Below are 27,552 nucleotides of genomic sequence, written 5' to 3'. Positions count from 1 at the left end.
GTCCTGTATTATTTTGCGATATTTGCAATAATTATTGAGTTATTTATTAAAATATCTAAACGAATAAGCAGGTAGAAAGCATTATTTGATTGAGAGGCGGCGTCAGGGCAGCGAGCGGCGACCAATGTAGTGGCGCCGAAAAGTAAAATGATACTTTTGATACTAAGCGGCATATAACAAATAAGTCATCCGACATGCACACCGAGTCCGGCCTATCGCTTTCTACCCGCTCATTCGTTTAGATATTTTAGTTAATAACTCAATAATTATTGCGAATATCGCAAAATGATACAGGACTTTTCTATTCAGTTTAACACGCTCTATCTGTCCATTCGCGGTGGTTCGCGAATTATGGGACACCCTGTATATGTATACACTTATATACAATATAAATCACTCGTGCGAAGAAATAACGATACAAGAAGAAATAACGAAAAAACTCAGTAACATTAATAACAAAATATAGAACAGAGAAACAAGATTAACAAAAATTATCCAAATAATATGCGGCCAACAATAAATTGTAGTTAAACCGCACGTCGGTCATCGTTCGATTCGGTCAATATGGCATTGTTAAACAACGACAAATGACATATAAATGACACCCTTGACGATTGTCTCCAAGAAATTCTCAGGGGATAAAATCCGAAAATTTTACTTACAATTAATAATAAAAAATACTATTATGAAAATTTAGACATAATTGCAATTTTTGTTTATTCCAGAAATTATCTAATTATTTGTAATAATGTAATATAATTCATAATAATATTTTATTTACTAGAGCAGATAAAGGCAGTATTACAGTCGCATTAGATAAAGAATTCTATATAAAAAAAGTTGAGAGTCTTTTAAAAGATGATTCTACTTATATCATAGTTAAAAATAACCCGTCATCTAAAATAGAAAAAGAACTTAATATTTGTTTTTTAAAATGGTTGAAAAAAGATATCATCAATAAGAAGGAATATTATTATTTATTTTCTAGCGATTCCCTTCTCCCCAAGGCCTATGAGCTTCCGAAAGTCCATAAGGAAAATATTCCTTTATGTATATTCCTATATAAAATATACTTATATGTAAGTTCGAGATTAATTTATATATGGAACTTAGTAATCTCAAACCAAGAGATACAGTTCCGAAGAATTAATTTTTCGCGCTTTGGCTCTCTATTGGCCGATTTAAAATATCATATATTATTCTTATTATATTGTTTCGTTGTTCGTATTTCAGATGGCCTTCTGCAAAGATGTTTTATGACAAGTATAAGGAAAATGAGCAGAAAGAATCTGAAGGAAACGTACTGGAGAAGGAAAAAAACATAAATTTTATTCAAACAGGCATAAATACTGGTCAAAAAGTATTTGAGACAAATAATTTTTTAATTCTCTCACACAGATGTTTTATGACAAGTATAAGGAAAATGAGCAGAAAGAATCTGAAGGAAACGTACTGGAGAAGGAAGAAAACATAAATTTTATTCAAACAGGCATAAATACTGGTCAAAAAGTATTTGAGATAAATAATTTTTTAATTCTCTTACACAGATGTTTTATGACAAGTATAAGGAAAATGAGCAGAAAGAATCTGAAGGAAACGTACTGGAGAAGAAAAAAAACATAAATTTTATTTAAACAGGCATAAATACTGGTCAAAAAGTATTTGAGATAAATAATTTTTTAATTCTCTCACACAGATGTTTTATGACAAGTATAAGGAAAATGAGCAGAAAGAATCTGAAGGAAACGTACTGGAGAAGAAAAATAACATAAATTTTATTCATACAGGCATAAATACTGGTCAAAAAGTATTTGAGATAAATAATTTTTTAATTCTCTCACACAGATGTTTTATGACAAGTATAAGGAAAATGAGCAGAAAGAATCTGAAGGAAATGTACTGGAGAAGGAAGAAAACATAAATTTTATTCAAACAGGCATAAATACTGGTCAAAAAGTATTTGAGACAAATAATTTTTTAATTCTCTCACACAGATGTTTTATGACAAGTATAAGGAAAATGAGCAGAAAGAATCTGAAGGAAACGTACTGGAGAAGGAAGAAAACATAAATTTTATTCAAACAGGCATAAATACTGGTCAAAAAGTATTTGAGATAAATAATTTTTTAATTCTCTCACACAGATGTTTTATGACAAGTATAAGAAAAATGAGCAGAAAGAATCTGAAGGAAACGTACTGGAGAAGGAAGAAAACATAAATTTTATTCAAACAGGCATAAATACTGGTCAAAAAGTATTTGAGATAAATAATTTTTTAATTCTCTCACACAGATGTTTTATGACAAGTATAAGGAAAATGAGCAGAAAGAATCTGAAGGAAACGTACTGGAAAAGAAAAATAACATAGATTTTATTAAAACAGGCATAAATACTGGTCAAAAAGTATTTGAGATAAATAATTTTTTAATTCTCTCACACAGATGTTTTATGACAAGTATAAGGAAAATGAGCAGAAAGAATCTGAAGGAAACGTACTGGAGAAGGAAGAAAACATAAATTTTATTCAAACAGGCATAAATACTGGTCAAAAAGTATTTGAGATAAATAATTTTTTAATTCTCTCACACAGATGTTTTATGACAAGTATAAGGAAAATGAGCAGAAAGAATCTGAAGGAAACGTACTGGAAAAGAAAAATAACATAGATTTTATTCAAACAGGCATAAATACTGGTCAAAAAGTATTTGAGATAAATAATTTTTTAATTCTCTCACACAGATGTTTTATGACAAGTATAAGGAAAATGAGCAGAAAGAATCTGAAGGAAACGTACTGGAGAAGGAAGAAAACATAAATTTTATTCAAACAGGCATAAATACTGGTCAAAAAGTATTTGAGACAAATAATTTTTTAATTCTCTCACACAGATGTTTTATGACAAGTATAAGGAAAATGAGCAGAAAGAATCTGAAGGAAACGTACTGGAGAAGAAAAAAAACATAAATTTTATTTAAACAGGCATAAATACTGGTCAAAAAGTATTTGAGATAAATAATTTTTTAATTCTCTCACACAGATGTTTTATGACAAGTATAAGGAAAATGAGCAGAAAGAATCTGAAGGAAACGTACTGGACAAGAAAAATAACATAAATTTTATTCATACAGGCATAAATACTGGTCAAAAAGTATTTGAGATAAATAATTTTTTAATTCTCTCACACAGATGTTTTATGACAAGTATAAGGAAAATGAGCAGAAAGAATCTGAAGGAAACGTACTGGAGAAGGAAGAAAACATAAATTTTATTCAAACAGGCATAAATACTGGTCAAAAAGTATTTGAGACAAATAATTTTTTAATTCTCTCACACAGATGTTTTATGACAAGTATAAGGAAAATGAGCAGAAAGAATCTGAAGGAAACGTACTGGAGAAGGAAGAAAACATAAATTTTATTCAAACAGGCATAAATACTGGTCAAAAAGTATTTGAGATAAATAATTTTTTAATTCTCTTACACAGATGTTTTATGACAAGTATAAGGAAAATGAGCAGAAAGAATCTGAAGGAAACGTACTGGAGAAGGAAGAAAACATAAATTTTATTCAAACAGGCATAAATACTGGTCAAAAAGTATTTGAGACAAATAATTTTTTAATTCTCTCACACAGATGTTTTATGACAAGTATAAGGAAAATGAGCAGAAAGAATCTGAAGGAAACGTACTGGAGAAGGAAGAAAAACATAAATTTTATTCAAACAGGCATAAATACTGGTCAAAAAGTATTTGAGATAAATAATTTTTTAATTCTCTCACACAGATGTTTTATGACAAGTATAAGGAAAATGAGCAGAAAGAATCTGAAGGAAACGTACTGGACAAGAAAAATAACATAAATTTTATTCATACAGGCATAAATACTGGTCAAAAAGTATTTGAGATAAATAATTTTTTAATTCTCTCACACAGATGTTTTATGACAAGTATAAGGAAAATGAGCAGAAAGAATCTGAAGGAAACGTACTGGAGAAGGAAGAAAACATAAATTTTATTCAAACAGGCATAAATACTGGTCAAAAAGTATTTGAGACAAATAATTTTTTAATTCTCTCACACAGATGTTTTATGACAAGTATAAGGAAAATGAGCAGAAAGAATCTGAAGGAAACGTACTGGAGAAGGAAGAAAACATAAATTTTATTCAAACAGGCATAAATACTGGTCAAAAAGTATTTGAGATAAATAATTTTTTAATTCTCTTACACAGATGTTTTATGACAAGTATAAGGAAAATGAGCAGAAAGAATCTGAAGGAAACGTACTGGAGAAGGAAGAAAACATAAATTTTATTCAAACAGGCATAAATACTGGTCAAAAAGTATTTGAGACAAATAATTTTTTAATTCTCTCACACAGATGTTTTATGACAAGTATAAGGAAAATGAGCAGAAAGAATCTGAAGGAAACGTACTGGAGAAGGAAGAAAACATAAATTTTATTCAAACAGGCATAAATACTGGTCAAAAAGTATTTGAGATAAATAATTTTTTAATTCTCTCACTTCTTCTTTCTCCAGTACGTTTCCTTCAGATTCTTTCTGCTCATTTTCCTTATACTTGTCATAAAACATCTGTGTGAGAGAGTTAAAAAATTATTTATCTCAAATACTTTTTGACCAGTATTGTGCCTGCACATTCAACAATAGTGATATCAATATGATATACAAAACAATAAAAATTGAAAATATTTTTTATCGTAAAAGGACAATTAAAATTTTTGAGAAAAATTGTAAACTTAAAATGTGGATAAAATATTTGTTCATTGCTGATGAAATTAAAGGTTATTTATATAATTTTATTCAAACAGGCATAAATATGCCTGTTTGAATAAAATTTATGTTTTCTTTTTTTTCCAGTACGTTTCCTTCAGATTCTTTCTGCTCATTTTCCTTATACTTGTCATAAAACATCTGTGTGAGAGAATTAAAAAATTATTTATCTCAAATACATTTTGACCAGTATTTATGCCTGTTTGAATAAAATCTATGTTATTTTTCTTTTCCAGTACGTTTCCTCTTCAGATTCTTTCTGCTCATTTTCCTTATACTTGTCATCAAACATCTGTGTGAGAGAATTAAAAAATTATTTATCTCAAATACTTTTTGACCAGTATTTATGCCTGTTTGAATAAAATTTATGTTTTTTTCTTCTCCAGTACGTTTCCTTCAGATTCTTTCTGCTCATTTTCCTTATACTTGTCATAAAACATCTGTGTGAGAGAATTAAAAAATTATTTATCTCAAATACTTTTTGACCAGTATTTATGCCTGTTTGAATAAAATCTATGTTATTTTTCTTTTCCAGTACGTTTCCTTCAGATTCTTTCTGCTCATTTTCCTTATACTTGTCATAAAACATCTGTGTGAGAGAGTTAAAAAATTATTTATCTCAAATACTTTTTGACCAGTATTGTGCCTGCACATTCAACAATAGTGATATCAATATGATATACAAAACAATAAAAATTGAAAATATTTTTTATCGTAAAAGGACAATTAAAATTTTTGAGAAAAATTGTAAACTTAAAATGTGGATAAAATATTTGTTCATTGCTGATGAAATTAAAGGTTATTTATATAATTTTATTCAAACAGGCATAAATATGCCTGTTTGAATAAAATTTATGTTTTCTTTTTTTTCCAGTACGTTTCCTTCAGATTCTTTCTGCTCATTTTCCTTATACTTGTCATAAAACATCTGTGTGAGAGAATTAAAAAATTATTTATCTCAAATACATTTTGACCAGTATTTATGCCTGTTTGAATAAAATCTATGTTATTTTTCTTTTCCAGTACGTTTCCTCTTCAGATTCTTTCTGCTCATTTTCCTTATACTTGTCATAAAACATCTGTGTGAGAGAATTAAAAAATTATTTATCTCAAATACTTTTTGACCAGTATTGTGCCTGCACATTCAGTGATATCAATATGATATACAAAACAATAAAAATTGAAAATATTTTTTATCGGAAAAGGACAATTAAAATTTTTGAGAAAAATTGTAAACCTAAAATGTGGATAAAATATTTGTTCATTGCTGATGAAATTAAAAGTTTATTTATACAACATTCACGGTAGGATTCCTAATATATAGTGCTATTCCATTCACAGATTGATGTATAATACTTTAATATTAATTAATACATATAGTTTTTAGGAAAAGTTGTTGCGATATAATCGAAATATATTGCGATATAAAAATGTCTCACTATACAAAGCTATATTCGGTAGGAACTCAGTTGGATATATTGCTAAGAACACCTGGAGTTCGGCGTTTGGAAGAAATCTTTACTCTCCTGGCACAGTATTTTCAACCTAGGAAAGATGTGCGTCACTCGAACGTAAAAATATCGTTGGATAGAATCGCATAAGGTGTATTGGATTGTCTCAAAAAGATACATCCCAACCATTCAATATTCTCGACGTCCGCTGCAATTTTTTCCTATTGGGAAAACAACATTATTGATGATAATCATTGGGACGAAGCAGAAAGTATCCAGGTCATGGATACACTCCAGGAATATATATTTGGTAAATTAAACTTTCGATCATGCAAATGGAACGATTCAAAATTGGAATACATGTGCATAGATAATGTAAGTCCGTATGGATTATAATATATTATAATTACTAGCGACATATATATATATATATATATATATGTTTATTATATTTAATATAACTTCTCATTCTTCTTAATTAATTTCTTTATTGTGATATTTGGCACAGGTTTTACAACATAAATTTGGTCAAGAAGCAATTGTATTAACAATATATCGCAGCGTAGCTAGAAGACTTGGTCTACGTTGCGATATTCTCTTGGATATCAAGCGTATATATTGCCTATATTGGAAACCTAAATAGTAGGTAGAAATATAGATACAGATATACAGGGTGTATCATAAGTCACGTCGCAAATTTGAAAAATGAGTTTGTCAAGTCATAATAAGTCGAAATTAGAGGATGATAAAATTACGTTTGAGCCTTCTTTAAAGAGTTGCTTTAATAAACAGCCCAATGCTGTAGCGAGTGAGAAATTCTTTTTTAAATCATGTTAATTTAAAATAACTAAGAAGTAAAATATATAAGGCTCTGATAAATAAACACAATAAAAATCCAATAATAGGCCAATAAGAGCCGCAACGCGGGTGGTAAAGGCGTAAGTAAAAAACAAAAACTAAGACAAAAAATTATTTTAATTATACGTTTCGATCCTTCCTTGTGTCACGTCTGAGTGACCTTCTTTCCTCCTCTATTACTCTAGGTCTATGAAGAAAGGGTTAGCTCTCTATTTATTTAGGGCAATCTGCATGCACCGACTATACCCTGGGTGCGCCGAGAGCTGGAACTGACTTTTCGGATCTGGGGAATTTTAGGAATAGGGAATGTTCGTAGGAATATATAATATCGTCCAGGAAAATTAATATTAATTCAAAATCGTATTTCCTATTTAGGATATAAGATATGAAGTTAAAGTACGTTATTAATAAAATAAAATAATGGTCTATTATCAAGGATTTGAACATTTAGAATAATCGGTAAATAATCGCGAGTTGAAATTATTAAAGATTTGGATACTTCGAATAGTCGTCAATTTCAAGGGGAGGTTCTATCAGTCCTGAGCTTACCAATTCTGGTAAAGAGACAGCAGAAAAATTATAGTCCTCGAAAGGTGGAAAATCTTGATAGGAATTCTTAGACGATTCTATTAATTCGTTGATTATATTATCAATTTCCTCAAGGGGGATTGGGAATAAAGGTTCTATTTTATATTGAGAATTGTCAATTGATTCGGAACCTTGGGGTAAATCAAGAGAGATCACCTCTTGAGACTCAGGTAATTGTTTATCTCCGGATAATCTCTCTTGAGAACTCGAGAAAGTAGTCGCGATTGATCTGTATTTTCTAATTATTGAAGGGCGTGTACGCTTCTTCTTACGTACAAGGTTGCGTTTCCGGCTGTCCATTTACAAGGATATGTTCATCCTTATAATATTAGTTAATTAGTTATTAGGAGATTATAAATTAGATCAAGGATTAAAAGGATTAGTTCTTACTTGATTTCGCACGGAGATGAAGATCTGCTCTGTTGTTCCTGGTGACTATGCCTGGGCTGTAGTTCTCCTGGGGACCTCGGTCTCAGGGTGGAATTGGAAGAACAGACGTGCACTGATTTTATATTAATTTTAATTCTTTATTTCTTATTTATGAACAATTTCTAAGTCTGTGACTTATAATCGTACAATTTGGAATTTACGAATTTAAACTATCAGATGAGTTAACGAGAATGATAACTAACATAAGAATTCGCAGGAAAAATCTAAGTACTAAGTGACACGAAAACTAGATTAACCGTAATCGGCTAAGTGTAGAATTTAGAATTTAGAAAATAGTAATACAAAATGACCTATTCTAGAGGTTGACGAGAAGCAAAGTGCTTGCAGGACGCCAAATCCGCGGTTTATATACCCTTAGGAGGACCAGGCGTGCTTAGATTTTGACATGTTTATGGTTCCGTAGGAATTTGGTTTGTGTCATCGAAAAGGGGGCGAAGAGTGGTCCATCAGCTAAGATGGTTCGTTGGCGCAGTATAATTACGATTCTTAATAAACGAATGGAAATTTTTACAATAGTTTCCGAATTGCTTATTTATAAATCGTTAATATTTATCATTAATAATTTATACTAAATGGTTAAATTGCGTGCCCTAGAAGCCATTACAAAATGTGGAGATTGTAATTTCTTGAATATTCATTATATTAAAAATTGAGAGGTTTTTATTGTTAAAATAAAAGAACGTGCAACGTTATTCTGTAAGGATTCAAGGGCTAGCATTTTGATAGTTTGAGTTGTAGCTTATAATGATAAAGATAATATTTCGCTTCCTAAATCTTTGGTTCGGCGTAGGGTGTTGGTTTCTTTCCTAAAGCTCAGGAATGCGGCAGGGGGTCATACGAGGTCAGGTTACAAGCCATCGTGTCGCCAAGTTGATCTCTACGAATACTTATGTCTAGCAGTACATTTATTATTCCTTGTTTGATCCTTTTACGCATATTGATCAGTCAATTATGGCATCTTTCAATTATAATATATTATAGTTAATTATGGCATACTTCATCAATAATATTTGGTATTTATAGTTAATAAAATAAATCAAAAATTATTTATGGATCCATAATTTATTAATACAATATTTAAAGGGTTACATATTCAAATGTGTACTCGGATAATTCTTAGTCGCACTTACAGAATCGTGTTTCGTTTCAGTATGAATTCTGAAAGAATTAGTGTTTCTCTTTTAGTTATCATATAAATTTGATGTGATTAGGATTCCGTAAATTTGACTAAAAAGGGTTGTATTTTGTGGTTCCATTTGTATTTCCATAAAATTACTTTCCGTAGGAATTCTACAGCGTATAATAAATGTTTTGTATTATTATAATTGTAATGATATTATTATTGTAAACAAATGATTTAATCTTATTGTTTTATTTTTATTAAATTATAGAAAAAATTATTTTAAAAAAATTTAATATTATATGACATTAAATAATCTATAAATTATAAAAGCTAAAAACGATTAAGAAAAATGATTCATAAATGACATGAGAAATAAATCATTAACAAAAGGACATAAAAATTCTTAATATTATAATTGGAGATAAATAATCGAATTATGTTAGACGATAATTGTTAAAAAACGCAAAAAAAAGTAATGTCATAAATTATAAAAAATTTACTTATAAAAACGTGTAACCACATTGATTCAAGTAGTTAAAACGAATTAATAATCCATTTATGCATTCTAGCTAAATAAATAATAAAAGTATACACAATTTTTGTTGCTTTAACTATATATAAGAGAAATATATATTTTGCATATGAAATTTTTAAAAAAATTGAATAAAATTATTGATATATATTATTATATATAATATATATTTTATAATATATATTACATATATATATATATATATATAATTATTGTATATAAATTATAGTTAATTTCTTTATAGTGATTTTTAATTTGATTTCTAATAAGGAGAAAGGTAAATCCGAGAAAATGAAAAAAAATAAAATTATATATATATTCATACTTTGACAATATTCTAAATTTAAATTATAATAAATAATTACTATACGTATTTAGTAAGATATATATAGAAAATAGTAAAAAGTCAAAAAAATATAACATCAGAGAATAAACCATAGTGTAAGTCAACAATTTAACTACAAAATTAAATTAAATATTAAAATTTTTTGAAGGCATTGAGAGTTAACTATATCGTGTAAATAGAGATAATAATTAAAAAATATTAAATTAAACTTTTATTGAATTTTAAATAAATATATATTTTATTAAAGATTAAAAAAAAATAAAAAAAATATTATTTCAAAACATTAATACAATGTTTAAATAGATGTGTTCTTATTTTTACTAAAACTTTTGTACTGGGGAGAAAGTAAAGAAAATATAAGAGAGCGAGAAAGAGAGAAAGAGAGAGAGAGAGGGAAAGTGAGAGAGCGAGAGAGAGAGAGAGAGAGAGAGAGAGACAGAGACAGAGGGAGAGAGAGAGAGGGACGTAATTTACTTACTCATTGTCAATTGATTCGACTTTAGATTTATCTTCATCACTTAATAAATTTTCAACATCTTTTTGTAACGTTTCCAAATCTTTGTTGGAGAAATTCATTTTTTAAATATTATTTTATTTTTATTTTTTATAATAATTTTTTATTTATTTTAACTTATAGTTATTGCAGAATTTCAAAGATTGAAAACATTAAACATTTGATATCTCGTTAATTTTTGTTTAATTTACCAAATTCAAGAAGTTTAAAATTTAATCGTGCATTATGACTTACATCACTTAACGATTTATGTATATGTATATATGTATATATACTATTATATATATATATATATATATATATATATATATATATACAGGATGTGTCATTTTAAGTGTGCACTCCAAATAACTCTTTTAGTTTTGATTTTAGAGATAAATGTCTCAGACATAAATTATTTATAAATTCATACATAAATAAAATATCATTGTATAAAATGTAGATGTAAAAATATATGGCATATAAACTTACATATACATATATAGTTATCATCTTTGTTTTGTATATATCGATAATTATTAAAAAATTTTAATATTATTTTCATTTACGAGAATATAAAGCATAATATTTCATTTACATTTACATAATGTTCTCAAGTTATTTTGATAATAATTATTGATCCAAATAAAATAATATATCTCACATTTTCATGTTAGCACGCAATTCTTTTCAAGAATGAGATGAGGAAGTCCTGAGATTATTATCTATATTAAAATTTTAATTTATAATAGATTGGAAAATTTTTGAAAATAAAAGATGTTTTATTTCCACTGACTAAAATTCAATATTAATCAGTGAAGAATTTTGTTGAAATTTTATACAAGATCCAATTCGCATATATTTTGACTTTCGTTTAAGTCATATAAAATTTTACAAAATTGTTTTTACTCAGAAATTCAGATACAAATAAAAATTGTTATTTTTATGAGTTTAACTACATTTTTTGTATACATTAAAAAAAACTAAAATATGTTATGCAAAAAATATTTTACTATATAACCATCGAAAAAATTTGTGCATATAATGTAGAAATACTTGGATTACTTAAATTCAAATTAGTAAAATGTTATGTTTTTAAAAAAGATATTAAAAATACATAATAAAATATTTAATGCGTGCATCCAAATGCATGATCAATATTTTATAGACAATTTTATACAATCTAATTAATGTTTTATTTTTAGTTTCTAATTAATCAAATATTTAATATTCTATATATAATAATTAATCAAATAATCTAATATTTTATATTGCACCTCTTTAAAAAAATTTATTTATAAAGTATTTGTTTAATTATATAATATAATAATATAATAATATAATAATTAAACATAGTTTCAATCACTTTACTTTTTAAATATATTGCATTTTTATTTACTTTAAAATATTTATTGTTTATTATAAATTAAGCAAATGAATTAAATATAAACTTTTTTCAAAAATAGTGAATCTTTATTTGTTTTAAAATGTTTATTACTCAGCGCTATAGAAAAGTTATATATTTTACTTATAATCATCAATTATTTATTTATTTTTGTAAAACTGGCTACTTTTGATGGTCCTAGCTTAAACACCATCCAAATAAATAAGTGGATAAATAAATATCAGATTTTATTATTTATTACTTTATTTGTTTTTATTTTTTTTAGTTTTCTACGTTTGATTATTTTAAATATATATATTTAATTAAATATATTCTATAATAAAAAAATGATTCGATTGCCAGTTGAAGAATAAAGTTTAATTAAATATATACTATTATATCAAAAGTGCAAAAAAAAGGAAAGATAATTAATTTCTTTTTTTATATAAATTTTATTTATATAAAATTCTATTATTTATATAAATATTCTAGCTAAATAAATAATAAAATTATACACAATTTTTGTTGCTTTAACTATATTTAAGAAAAATATATAATTTTCATATGATATTTTTTAACCTTTATATACGTAATTTACTTACTCATTGTCAATTGATTCGACTTTAGATTTATCTTCATCACTTAATAAATTTTCAACATCTTATTGTAATGTTTCCAAATCTTCGCTGGAGGAACCCATTTTTTAAATATTATTTTATTTTTATTTTTTATAATAATTTTTTACTTATTTTAACTTATAGTTTTATTTCAGAATTTTAAAGATTGAAAACATTAAACATTTGATATCTCGTTAATTTTTGTTTAAATTACCAAATTCAAGAAGTTAAAAATTTTATATATATATATATATATATATATATATATATACAGGATGTGTCATTTTAAGTGTGCACTCCACATAACTCTTTTAGTTTTGATTTTAGAGCAAAATGTCTCAGACATAAATTATTTATAAATTCATACATAAAATATCATTTTGTAAAATGTAGATAAAAAAGTATTTGGCATATGAATATACATATACATATATAGTTATCATCCTTGTTTTGTATATATCGATAATAAATAAAAAATTTTAATATTATTTTTACTTTTAAAACAAATTAGTTTTTATAACCATAATATTACTTCTGCTCTTATTAGCTTTTTATATGTGTAATACTTTACTTGAATTAAAGAGCATTTAATTAGTATATTGTTTTAAAATAAAATTTTTTAAAAATAATTTATTATTAATGTATATAAAAATGGAGGAAAAAAGATAATATATAATTAAAAAATACTTCTCTCTTTTTCTCTTTTTAAAAGATTTTTTTTATATAATATATAAAATATGAAAAAAAATATTACTAGCACTTTTAAAAATGAAAATAATGTATAACTTACACAGTTGAGTCATACATTTGGATTATGTCAAAAACATTACTTGGCGTAAATAATTCATCTGGATTTCTCAATTGTTCAATTTCCTCGTGTATACTTTGTGGTTCCCTTTGTATTTCCATAAAATTACTTTCCGTAGGAATTCTACAGCGTATAATAAATATGTTGTATTATTATAATTGTAATGATATTATTATTGTAAAAAAATGATTTAATCTTATTGTTTTATTTTTATTCAATTATAAAAAAAATTATTTAAAAGAAATTTAATATTATATGACATTAAATAATTTATAAATTATAAAAGCTAGAAACGATTAAGAATAATGATTCATAGAAGACAAGAGAAATAAATTATTAACAAAAAGACATATAAAAATTCTTAATATTATGATCGAAGATAAATAATCGAATTATGTTAGACGATAATTGTTAAAGAACGCAAAAAAAAGTAATATCATAAATTATAAAAAATGTACTCATAAAAACGCGTGTAATCATATTGATTCAAGTAATTTAAACAAATCTAGAATACATTTATGCATTCTAGCTAAATAAATAATAAAATTATACACAATTTTTGTTGCTTTAACTGTATATAAAAAAAATACATATTTTTCATATGAAATTTTTTAAAAAATTGAATAAAATTTATTATTATATATTATTATATATAATATATATTTTATAATATATATTACAAATATATATGTATATATATAATTATTGTATATAAATTATAATTAATTTCTTTATAATGATTTTTAATTTGATTCCTAATAAAGAGAAAGGTAAATCCGAGAAAATTCATACTTTGACAATATTCTTAAATTTAAATTATAAATATTTATTTATTATACATATTTAGTAAGATAAATATAGGAAATAGTAAAAAGTCAAGAAAATATAACATCAGAGAATAAACCATAGTGTAAGTCAACAATTTAATTACAAAATTAAATTAAACTGGCTACGTTTGTGGTCCTAGCCTGAACACCATCCAAATAAATAAGTGATTCAATAAATATCAGATTTTATTATTTATTATTTTATTTGTTTTTATTTTTTTCTAGTTTCCTACGTTTATTTATTTTAAATATAAAAAATAATTTTTTTATGTAATTATATTTTATCGAACAGTACAATTCTGCCCTTGATGATTTTGCCTCATTTCCAACCATCGAACTTCCTTCACCTCCCGAGAACTACTTATTTATCCCCCCTTATTACATAAAACCAAATAAATACTTTGATCTAGACGCATTTTAATTCCATTGTAGATGAGCAACCGGAAAGCTAAAAACGAACGGCGAAATAAACAAAACCATCGAGCCGGCGTAAAGACCCGTGCAAAGCACGCAGCCGCGTGCCTGCGTTGGTTAACACGCGAACAGATTACCAATAAACCTCGCATCAAAACAATCGAGACGGTTTCGTTCCCTCGATACATATTGCGCAGCTTCTGGAAGACTAGCATCTCTCCTAACTCTACCAACTCACAATCAGCTTTAACACCCGCGTCTAATAGAATTAAAACTAAGCCTACGGAAAGCCACACTCCAGATCTACCGGCAGCCGCTTCAGACCTATTAACTTACCTCGAATTAAATAGGGAATCTAAACCTAAAGAAGATACCTCACAAGAAGAGTTATTACCTATCGATTTAAGTACGAGACTAAAGGACCAATTACTAGAAAGCGATATGCAAATAGACCAATACACAGCCTATTTGCAAAATTAAATTAAGTACTGATATAAAACTATGAAGTCACCAGATGATGATTAAAAAATGGTAATAATTCAATCGACCAATTCTGGCAAATAATTAAATTTATTGAATTTTCACAACGTTTTGGCCGTAGGTTTCGGCCCTTATCAAGTGCTATAATATAATATTAATTATTAGAAAAATAAATATAAACATAATAAAATATATAAAAATATTCACACGTTAATACGCAACCATACCTATGTTCTTAAATCAAAGTAAATCACAACTTTTTTTAAAAAACAAAAATTTGATCTTAGAATATGACATCATATAATAACATGATAGTATAAAACGAAATAACTATGTTATCGTGTCGATTTCGAGCTCCTTATATATTCACTATTTTGATCAAACTAAACGACCTTTATTAGTTTTTCGTAAACATTATTTAGATTATCCGTGTCTTTTTGTAAATTAATTGTGTTGTCAAATTTTTTGATAAAAAACATCTTCGCGATTTCTCGTTTACTTACGTATTTCTCATGATGTAAAATTTCTGGAGTAGACCAATCGAAATCATGACTATTATCCAATTTATGATTATGTTACTTATAACTGAGTAATTACTATTGTGTAATTTAAAATTATTAAAATGTTCTTTTATACGTGTGCCTAATTGTCGTTTAGTTTGACCAATATATGATGAGGAACAATTTGCACAATTAATTTTATATACTACTCCTATTTTTTCTTCTAAAGGTAATGGATCTTTGACGCGTCTAATTAATGTATTTAATTTTTTCGGTATGCAGTAAACGCTTTGAATGCCAGTAAATCGTAATAATCTCGAAACATCCTCACTAAGTTCTTTGACATACGGTAATTGTATAATACGGTCAAATTTTTTACTAACTGAATTGTCGTTATCCACATTGTGATCGTCATTATTTCGTGTCTTAAGCAATTTTAACCTATTATTCACAAATTTATTAATAATATCCGACGGAAAACAATTATTCGTTAATATCGATTTTACTTTAGAGATGTACATTTGTATACTCATATAAAATATTTAATAAAATGAAATATAACTATCTATTCGTTATTTCAAATGAAACCTAAATTTTAGGATAAGACTGTACAAAACCTCAGGAAAATAGGTCTTTATTCTATTATTGATATTATTATTGGACTATTAATTGACTTAGCTACAGGATTAATAGATGCCGATTTGTTCGCAGTCCTCGTAGAAAATCTTTATATTATTAATAATTCCCAAAGGGAAATTAAGAGTAGAAATTATAAGATATCCCGAGGACAATTTTGATCTTTTTTTCTAAATTATAAATGAACTGCACAATTGTCGGTAGAACTATAAACGAGTTTATGTTAAAATTGTTATTCAAAGCATTAGTTGGCGTCATTTGTGATTTTATGACGGACGATTTGACCGCCGACGAAGTAATCTCCATTTTAAAAAACTTTAAGAATCTTACACGAGGGAGTCGATTGTGTATCTCAAAACCTAGTGAAAATGACAAAAGTAAGCATTCTTGATTGGCTAATTTTTACTATAGTGAAAACACAAAATATTTCACGTGAGATTATTCGACAAGAAATATTGTGTCAAATAATGTCAAAGTGTGTCGAATATCCTTCTGCATTATACATTATGTAGAGTAGAGCGCGATTAAAATACGGTTATTTGCAAAGGGGATTTTCCTTTCCCAGAAGGATCTTTCTTTGATATACATATCTTGCAGGTTCTGCACCACTTCTCAATGTCTTGCTTACAATTCGCCCAAAAGAATCTTTTTCGAATCTTCTCAAGAGTCTTGTTAACTCCGAAATGTCCTCCGGACGGAGAATCATGAGTTTCCTGTAAAATCTCTTTGATCTTGAGGAATTATTAATTGAAGGAGACTAGTTTGAAGATTTAGGGCTTCCCATCTCTTATAGAGAATTCCATTTTTTAGAACGAGAAAATCCTAATAAGACCAATAAATCTGAGTTGAAACATTCTTGGTAGGAACTTCCGAATGCAATAGTCTTTTTCCTGTTTCTTTTCCTCGTATAATAAATGAAATGTTTGGATCTTTTTGCTGAGCACGACGCCACTCTTCCAGATCTTCTCCCGCAAGCATAATGCAAGCGACCATTTTCTCTCTTTCTTCTGCGTTTTTCGTTTCAACTGTAGCGCAGTATTCGCATCCGAAAGCCTCACATGACCGCCTGGATAATCCATCGGCATTCCCGTGAGATTGTCCTTTTCGATGAATAATTTTGAACTCAAATTCTTGAAGTCTTTCGAGCCATCGAGCCAATTGTCCTTCTAGATCCTTAAAAAACATCAACCATTTTAACGATACATGATCCGTACGAATTACAAATTTTCTACCTAAAAGATAATGACAAAAAAATTTCAAAGAATCTATTATTGCTAACAATTCTCTTCTAGTCACACAATAATTCCGCTCAGTCTTACTAAGCGTTTTACTAAAATAAGCGATCACTTTCTCTTTTCCCATCTGTCTCTGGGATAACACTGCACCGATACCGATATTAGACGCGTCAGTATCTACAATAAATTCATCTTCTCTCTTAGAAAAGAATAATATCGGAGAAGACGATAACATCGATTTTAATTTCTCAAAAGCATCTTGGCATTCTTTTCCCCAAACAAATTTAATTTGATTCTCTGTTAACACGTAAAGAGATTTTGCCAAAGAAGAAAATCCTTTCACAAATTTTCGGTAATACGAACAAAAACCGAGAAAGCTTCGTAACTGTTTTCTAGTATGGGGGACCGGCCAATCTCTCACGGCTATAATCTTTTCGGAATCCGTAGTAATGCCTTCTTCTGAAATAATATGTCCCAAATCTTTCGTATTTCTTTGAAAGAAAATACATTTTTTGGGATTCATTTTTAAATTAGCTTCTCTCAATCGCGAAAATACTAAATTCAAATTCTCTAACATTTCATCAAAAGTTTTTCCAAAAATTATTATATCATCTAAATATACTAAACATTTTTTTGATAAAAGGCCATGTAAGACTTTTTTCATTAATCTTTCGAAAATCGCGGGAGCATTACATAAACCAAACGGCATTACTGTAAATTGCCAGACCCCTGCCGATCGAGAAAGCCGTCTTTTCTTTGTCCTTGGAACGGACTTTTAGTTATCAATAACCGCTCTTTAAATCTAATGTGGAAAACCAAGAGTTACCTGAGAGTTGATCTAAAATATCGTCAATCCTGGGAAGAGGGTATGAATCTTTTACCGTCACATTATTTAATTTCCGATAATCAATGCAAAATCTTATACTGCCGTTTTTCTTTTTCACCATAACGGCCGAAGAGATCCATGGATTTTGCGATTCCTCTATTACTCCTTGTTTCTTCATGTCCTCAATAATTTTATCTACTTCCTTCCTTAAATGAATGGGAATTCGACGAGGTGCCTGCTTAATGGGGAGAGAGTCTTTTATGTTAATGACATGTTCTACAACACTACAGTTGCCAGCCTACAGTTTTCAGAAAATACATCAGAGAAATCATTTAAAAAGTTTTGCAAAAATTTCTTTCTCTGTTTCTTTCAAATTCAAAGAATTATTTTCAAAAAGATTTTCTAAAATAATTGGAACTTTACAAGAGTTTTCAATTCTAGAACAATTAAAAGTTTTATTTTCTTATGACTTTAATTCATTAAATTCATCATCAAAAATATTTTGTAAATTAATCTTTTTAAGAAAGTCTGTTCCCAAAATACAATTATCATTTATGGCGGCGACAAACATAGGAATAGAAACACAATATCTTCCAATCTCTACTCTAACTTCTACTAGAAAATTAATTAAAACTTCTCTCCTCTGTAGGATATTTTAAATTACAATTTTTAATTTGAATCTTTTCTACATCCTTATTCAACAATTTTTCATTTATAAGTAAAACATCGGAGCCCGTGTCTATTTTTAAAGAACATTTTTCACCGTTAACCTTTCCGAGATAATAAAAATCATTTTCTCTAACTCTATCAATACTAAAATCTACAAATCGATTCGATATCGGGGCTTTTTCGGAAAAAGTCGAGCTCACCCCGCACAGCTCAACTAAACCGCGTTTCCCTTCTCCTTAGGACACTCAAATCGAAAATGTCCCGTTTTACTACACGTCCAACACTCTTTGCCCTTCAAGGAAAAATTATTTCTTCGCCATCCTCCTCTCGAAGGATTTCTATTTTCATAATCTGATTTTCGCGCGCTGTTTTCATTGTTCTTATTATCGTTCCCGTTTCTTTTATCAAAATCCTTTCGCGCGTCGTTCCTCCCCACATTTTGGAAATTCGCGCTGTTAAATTTTCCGAAATTTTCCTTCTTTCTTTCAAAATTTTCTCCTTGAATAATTTTTATAGTTTTTGCCCTTTCAACGGCCAAATTTAAAGAGATTATCCCCTCTAATTGAAGGGTCCTTCTCAAGAAACCGTCATAGAGAGCAGAGATAAATTGCGTGCACGCGATTTTATCCCTCACCGCGTAAGGACATTCGTGATATGCGAGTCGTGACAATCTTTCTAATTCGGCACCAAAAGAAGCGAGGTCTTCCCCAAATTTTTGTTTCCGATTTGTAAAGAAAGAATAATAGTTTTGAGTAAGATTTCCCTCCCCAAAAAGTAATTCTAATTTTGATTTTAATTCGGCAAAACTGAGGTTATCTAAATTCTCTATATTTTCTAAAACAGTTCGCGCTTTTCCTCTTAAATTCGCGGTCAAAGCAACGGTCTTCGCGGATTCGTCCCAATTATTCGCGCGCGTGACTAAAAGAAATTGGGAGAAGAACTCCCGCAGCAGAACTTTCCCGTCAAACGTATCGGGTTTTACTTTGAAACCGATTCTCGCGCGAATTTTCTTAATTATTTTTCGTAGCTCGTTGTTCGTTCGATCTCGGACGAGCCCCCAAAATGTTACGTCCTCGCGACGTCTCTTGCGCTGTCTCACAAAAAGGTATCACACACACTCTCACTCGCGCCCGGAATGAATAAACTCTCGTAATATGAAAAGGAGTTTTAATGAAACGACCCAATACAATAAAGTGAAGAAATACAATATGTAATAGGCCAGAATGTCCATCCATGTCTCGTAAGCGTCCGCACGGTGCGACAGCTAGACCAAATCTAATCATGGCGCCCGAAAACATTCGAACATCGGTTGTCTATAAACAACCCTCCTAGCGATGATGCTCAGGGGATGAAAAGGGATGAATGTGCTCAGGGGATGTAAACCAGGGACGTAACAATATATATAAATTTATATAATTATATGTATATAAAAAGCTCTTTTATCTAATTATATATGGACATATTTCATATATAATTTTGCAATTATATGTATAATTTTATTTTCTATACAATTTTATATTGTTATATATAAATTGTTTCTAGGGAAAATAAGATATTTTATGGTGACCTTGACTTTGACGTAAGGGTCATTTCAAGGTTAACTTTTGTTAAACGAAACCCCCTATTTTTATTAGATATTCTTGTAGCTTATCTCGAGAATTTTCTAAAACACTAATAAAATATTTTTTGGTGTACTTATTGAGTTATAAAGGTTTGAAGTGAACAATTATTTTATAAAATTGACAATATCTTGTAAAACATTCAATTTTCGTTATACATTTATACTTTTTATGCAGGGAATAATGAGACCAATCAATAGATGCAAAGAAAACACAGTTGCAAAAGACGTATGTAATTTTCAAGAAGCAACTGCCCAGCAAACAACATTATAATTGCTATATAACACGTAATTAACGTGCATGTAACATGTAACAAACACGTTAGTTGTAATTTCCCACTTATGAATGTAACATTTGTAATATAACATATGTTCTATTATTTATTGTAATTATATCCCAGATAGGATAGTGACTTAGCGAAAGATTATCTTCCGGCATCCTACAATATCGATGCTATCTGGGATGTAATTACAATATATGTATAAATAACATATGTCATATTACAAATGTTACATCTATGAGTGAGAAATTACCGTATATGTTACATGTAACATGCACGTTATATACATGTAACATAGCAGTTATATTTTATGTTTGTTGGGTGCATTTTCTTTACACCAATTAATTGGTCTCATTATTTTGTGCATAAAAATAAAAAGTATGATAACGTAAAACTGAATATTTTACAAAGATATAATTTTATGTCAAACAATTGCTTCGAATCTTTATAATTCAAAAAGTACTTCATAAAAAAATGTTTTATTATAATGCTTTGGAAAGCTGTCGAGATAAGCTACAAGAATATCTAATAAAAAATAAAGGATTTCAATTTAAAAAATTAAGTTGACCTATAAATGATCTCAAAATTTGACACCTAAGTAAAAGTCAACACCTTTAGTATTTTTTTCATAAGACCACTACTTTCGGAGATAATTGGTCATTGCCAGACTTTTGAATCACCATGTACATATTATATATATGTTTATGCATGGATATATGCATCTATATACATGTATATATATGTATATATTTTTTACATATATAAATGTGTTCGCGAACGCGCTGCGTGAGAGAGGATCGCGCGACACAATAGGATAAGTCACCCTTTCTTTTGTATTAAAAAAGTTTAATTTCAATACACACTTAATTACAAAATACTTGAACAAGACTTATAACATTAAATATTTCAGTGAAAATCTAATCGAGAACAAAGTGCGGAATAAGCGGCGGTCGTCAACGAGATTTTAGCGGATCAAAATAATATGCGGTTGCGTTATGCGGTCACTGCGGAAAGCGATAAGACCCGGATTTCGGGTGCGAGCTCTCTTTTATGGGTTTCCGAAGAAAACCCACTTTTTCGGGAAGCGCCAATTATTGCGAGCAATTTTAAGTGTGCTCGAGGTGACTCGAGGGCACAGCTCATTATGGCCGCTGTCAAAATTAACGGAAGACGGCTGGCAGAAAGCATGCGCGCGCGGGCGATCGCGATAATTATTGGTGAAAAGAGGCGCCCGTGGTAAGCCGCGCATGCTCACTGAAAATAATTATTCGGCGAAACGGTTGTGATACCGTTAATTGTTTGTGTGCAAAGAATGTTTATGAGATGACAGGTTTAATTTATGACAACTTTTTTCCGTGACAAACATACAAAAAAGACCGTGACTTTTATTATTGACGCGGATGGAAAATTCTAGAATTTACAAAAATTTTACTTAACATCTCAAACAAAATGCATACATAGATGCATACATATATACAAATACATATACACATACATGTATACACATACGTGTATGGTATAAGCATACGTGTATGGTACGTATATTGATATTACCTGTAATTTTCTATAAATTACAATGTATGCAGTACGCACAATTCGCTTTTTTCCTCTTATCAATATTTGAGAAAATAGCAAATATATTTAAACAACCAGCTGTATATTTTTATATAATATAACAGAATATTATATAATATACAAAACATTTTTATGCATATATAGAATGAAATGGGCCCTTCCATCACCCATTCCCGTAAGAACGCAACCATAATATACATGTATGTATTTTTTTTGTCTCTCCGATTTTTGCAAATGAGACATTTGTATTAGACACTTTTTTGCAACAATATTTATTAGAATTACACATTTCTAATATAATAATAAATTTTTATTAGTTAGGAAAAGGCAACAGTTTATTTTTTGCTATAATTTTAAAGAAATGTTGTCTCATACGTTTAACATCAGTAGAATATGTCTCATTACAGGGATTTCCTCCTAAAGCTATAGTTGTAGCAAATGCGGCAGCAAAGATTCCACAACATATACCATCAGGTTGTGTTTGAACCTTTTCAAATATTATATTATTTTTATTTATTTGTGGATAACGGCGATGAATGTAATTTTTTTCTTTAGCCTTCAATGTTTCGTATGTACAGCCAGATAGACTGTCGTACACTCGAAGCTTGGTGCCATCAAAAGAAATACATCGCCAGTGATTACTGCAATTTCCTCCAATAATTTGTAAGTTTTTGTCGTTACAACTTGCTTCAATTATACGAGGATATTCCAAATATTGCACACTTTGTATCTCAAAACAAGAATTCTCTCTTATGACGCGCAAAAATTGGTCCAATGATTTGTCATTTATTTGACTATCTAAAGGTAATACATTTTCCTTTACTGAATCAAAAGAACTAACTACGATGCAATCATCTTGTTCTGCATTCAAAGCAGTTATAGTTGTTTCCATTGATGAAATATTTGATTCGATACATTTCTTTTTCTTTGGCAATATTTTTATCTTTTACATTACATTGTGGAAGACTCGTTCGTTTTCTTTTTTTAGCTACTTCTTGTTGAGCTTCTACTATGTAGCTTGGATTTCTAATTGGCATATGTCGATTATGCCGATTGTCCAAGATTTCCGGAAGCATGCAATCGTAATAGAAACGTGTTAAAAAAGGCAGCATTTGATTACTCCAAAATACAGTGTTCCTATTAACACGTACTGTTTTCAAGCTTTTTGGCGTCCACACAGCGAAAATATAATAACCTCGCTGTGTTATATTTAACTGGCTTTGAATTTGATAGAAAAATCGGTGATTTTGATTCATTTTATCTGGATTTTTCTTATCAAAGATGCCTTTCAAATGGGGCAATATTTTTATGGCTTGTTAAATGCTCAGCTGATAAAGGACATTTTATTTCTACCAGACCATCTTCATCTATGAGTCCGTCTGGAGAAACACCCAAACACGGATTTTTAATATCAATAAATAATCCGCAAAATTTTATCTTCTTTAATGTTACGACCAATTCTTTTCTCGCAATTTTTTCCATTTCGCGACCATATTTCATAGCCGCAGTATCGATAGAAAGAAGAAATAAAATGTTTTTTACGGTTGCGGCGCAAAAAATTGTCGGTCTCATGCGACATACAATTCCAAAATTAGACGCCGTCAACAGTTCCTGTCTCAGTTAATGCCACAAATCTGAATTACTTTGCTCTATTGTATTACGTTCAATTTGTCTCCAATTTTTCCCATTTTCAAACAACTTTTCCAAATGATTTTGTCGAAGTTGTTCAAAAACCTCGGGTAGAAGATCAGGTTTTTGTGATTGCGGACCGTAATGACAATCTGTTTCTGACTTCCTTTTACATTTTTGCCGTTCATTCATTTTCCGAGATTCTCTAGTTCTTGCAACTTTAATTTGTCGTCGCTTTTCCAGAATCTTGACAGTAAGAGGAACATTTTTATCCATGCTTTTATGCATTTCCGTAAGACCTTGTTTCTAATTATGTTGCAAAACTGCCCCCGCAACTCTAGTATTGTAAGAGCCTCGGTTATTAAAATTAATGCGCTTACCAGCAATTTCTTTGCAGATTATCGAATTGAACAACTCTACAGGATTGTTGGTGTATTTGTACAACAAACCGTCGGAATAAGCGCTTAAATATATGATAGCCTTCTCTATTTTATGGTAAAGATCGTGTAACTTGAGAAACGGTACATAATTTTTCTTTGTTTCATCAAGGTCACATATACGACCGCGTTCTTTACATCATTTATGTTCACCAAATATATGACTAGGAATGTTTAATATATCTTTTTCTAGCTTTATCATGGTGAGGTTGCTCTTGTTTATTTCGTAAATTAATTGCTTCTATCTCTTCTGTTCGTATGTTCATAATATTGTTCTTTACAATATTTCGTAGCTGGACGAAATCGTGCTTTCTATGCATTTTTGGTTGAGTTGTCCCTGCTACCACCTGCAGCTTTTTGCATAGATTGCAAAGCAAATGATTGGTGCATTCTATTTTTTTCACGTTCACCATTTTTTCCCGATATGGTCTGCTACCAATAATGGCCTGATAGACGCTGCTATCGCCATCGGCAATAACTGTTCTAAAAATTAATTCATGCATTTCCAGGCTACTTTTAAAGCCTTCTGCAATGGCGTCGCTCTCCATACTTGTGGAGCTTGCGTTACGATCGAAATTTTTATAGCATTTATGGATTTTTGGTTCGATTCCGTTTTGTTCCGCTACATCGCATATCGTGCAATATTTATTGCGGATACCGACAAAAAGAACTTTTTTCGTGTGGTAACCAATTAAAGTACCAACACCGGAAAGAGAATCGTAGGCGTGGCCATACGATCTTTTACTCCAACTACCATCAGCTATTACAGTTATGTACGGAATACCGTTTATAACATCGTTCCTTTCGAAAGCCAGTTGCTTTTCAGTTTGGCCAGCCATTTTCATATTTTCCATGGCTGTTTTCTCAAACTCGTCTACTAACATATCTCGATTTTGAATATAACTTTTATCGGACATACATTAAATATTCATAGCTGCACACAGCTCTTCCAATTGGGTATAGCCAATTCCTACTGTAATAGTTCCTACTGCAGCAGCCATATCAATGCTTAATATTTTTGGATCTTTGGGTTCTGACCAGAATTCGGTATTGCACATTTGGCACTTGAAAGTAAAATGCGTCTTAAACTTTTCGGTTTTAGTTTTTATGAGTTTCCAATCTTTAAATTGGCACTCTATTCCTTTCATATGATTATTGAATAATCTCTGGAGTTCTTTCCATACATGAGAAAAGTCGACAATGCGACGGCCTTCAGGCAAGCTTTCCTGGATACGATTTATATCCAGAAGGCCATTCTCGATAACAAAATAATTATCTTCGAAAAGTTCGACATCTTCATTACAAATATCTGTTTCAGAAATTGACTCCAGGCATTGCACTTTTTAAGTACTAACTTTAGAATCTATTGTATCGGAATCCGATTCGACCGATTTTTGAAAATTGATGGATTCATTGCTAGTATTCTTATATGTGCTATTCCTAGAGTAATTTTTCTCTTGGCCTTCGGTTTTAGTTTTTATGACTTTCCAATCTTTAAATTGGCATTCTATTTCTTTTATATGATTATTGAATGATCTCTGGAGTTCATTCCACATATGAGAAAAATTGACAATGCGACGCCCTTGAGGCATGCTTTCCTGGATATGATTTATATCCAAAGAGCTATTCTCGATAACAAAATGATTGTTATTTTCGCAAAGTTCGTCATTTTCATTACACATCTGTTTTTGAAATTGACTCTAAGCATTGCACTTTTTGAATACTAACTTTTGAGTCCATCGTATCAGAGAATAATTCCACCGATTTTTAAAAATCGATGGATTCATTGTTAGTATTCTTATATGTGCTATTCCTAGAATCATTTTCCTCTTGGCCTTTGGTTTTAGTTTTTATGAGTTTTCAATCTTTAAATTGGCACTCTATTTCTTTCATATGATTATTGAATGATCTCTGAAGTTCATTCCACATATGAAAAAAGTCGACAATGCGACGCCCTTGAGGCATGCTTTCCTGAATGTTATTTATATCCAGAGAGCTATTCTCGATAACAAAATGATTGTTATCTTCGCAAAGTTCGACATTTTTACTACACGTATCTGTATTTGAATTTGACTCCAGGCATTGCATCACGGGTACTAACGATTGGATACTAACTTTCGAATCCATTGTATCGGATAGTAATTTCGCCGATTTCTGATTATCGATGGATTCATTGTTAGTATCCTTAAATGTGCTATACCTGGAGTCATTTTCCTCTTGTCTCTTTAGCTTCAGCATCCGTCGCCTGCAAAAAAGAATAATGTTAAAATATTGTTTAAAAAATTGAATGTATCAGTTATTATATAATTATCAAAAGAAGATTTTTGAAAAATAAATGCAGTCTCTTGTTTATAAATCTATATCTTATTCAAACTATATTATATTATACAATAAAGTTTCAATATAAATGTTTTATTTTTATACTAAGCAGAGGGTACATAAACCGTATCTGATGTAAAGAAGCAGTTTACGAATAAATAAGTCTGGCATAAAATATCTTCCAGAACGCACATGCAAATCGTTCTGGGAGAAAATATTTTTAAAGCAATTAGCAGACGAATAAATCGTCTCTGATATAAAATATCTTTTTTTTGTTACTACTGTAACTTTATAACAATTATTACTACTATTGTACTATTGTAACACTACTATTTATTATTACTATAATAAATTATTTTATTATTACTATAATTCTACTATTAACAACTATTTAAAATAAGCAAGAGACTGCTTTATTTTTCAGAAATTGTTACTTTTGAAAAAAATATAAATATATATATATATATATATTAATTTATGTAAAAAAAAATTTATAAAAATTGAACCACATAAATATTGCATAAGAATAAAGGAGGTGTCATTAGAATATCGCAAAAAATTTATAGATGGAGAAAATCTTGCAAATTTTAAAATTATCTTTATTTTTTGAATGATCTCAAGAATACAAAATTTCACTGTGGATATCACGTTGCAAGACATCCTGC

At 29.2% G+C, this 27,552-nt stretch overlaps 1 protein-coding gene and 1 long non-coding RNA gene across 2 annotated transcripts in view; both read left to right on the top strand.

Annotated features, from left to right (window-relative positions):
* The window catches only part of LOC146721976 (uncharacterized), a 53,327-nt gene extending 49,630 nt beyond the window's left edge, over positions 1 to 3,697 (top strand). The window contains exon 3 of the transcript XR_014925417.1: positions 1,234 to 3,697. The gene's annotated coding sequence lies outside the window, so the exon portion shown is untranslated. The remainder of the gene's footprint in view (positions 1 to 1,233) is intronic.
* Positions 3,698 to 5,927: 2,230 nt separating this feature from the next.
* LOC114939655 (uncharacterized) lies at positions 5,928 to 8,645 on the top strand. Its single transcript, XR_003821300.2, has 3 exons — positions 5,928 to 6,095; positions 6,172 to 6,617; positions 6,751 to 8,645. It is a non-coding gene; the product is annotated as an uncharacterized LOC114939655 (long non-coding RNA).
* The last annotated feature ends 18,907 nt before the right edge of the window (positions 8,646 to 27,552 follow it).

Source organism: Nylanderia fulva, unplaced genomic scaffold, assembly GCF_048542155.1.
Source record: "Nylanderia fulva isolate GAGA-0341 unplaced genomic scaffold, ASM4854215v1 Scaffold39, whole genome shotgun sequence".
Lineage (NCBI taxonomy): Eukaryota > Metazoa > Arthropoda > Insecta > Hymenoptera > Formicidae > Nylanderia > Nylanderia fulva.
This window is presented reverse-complemented; position numbering and strand designations above follow the sequence as displayed.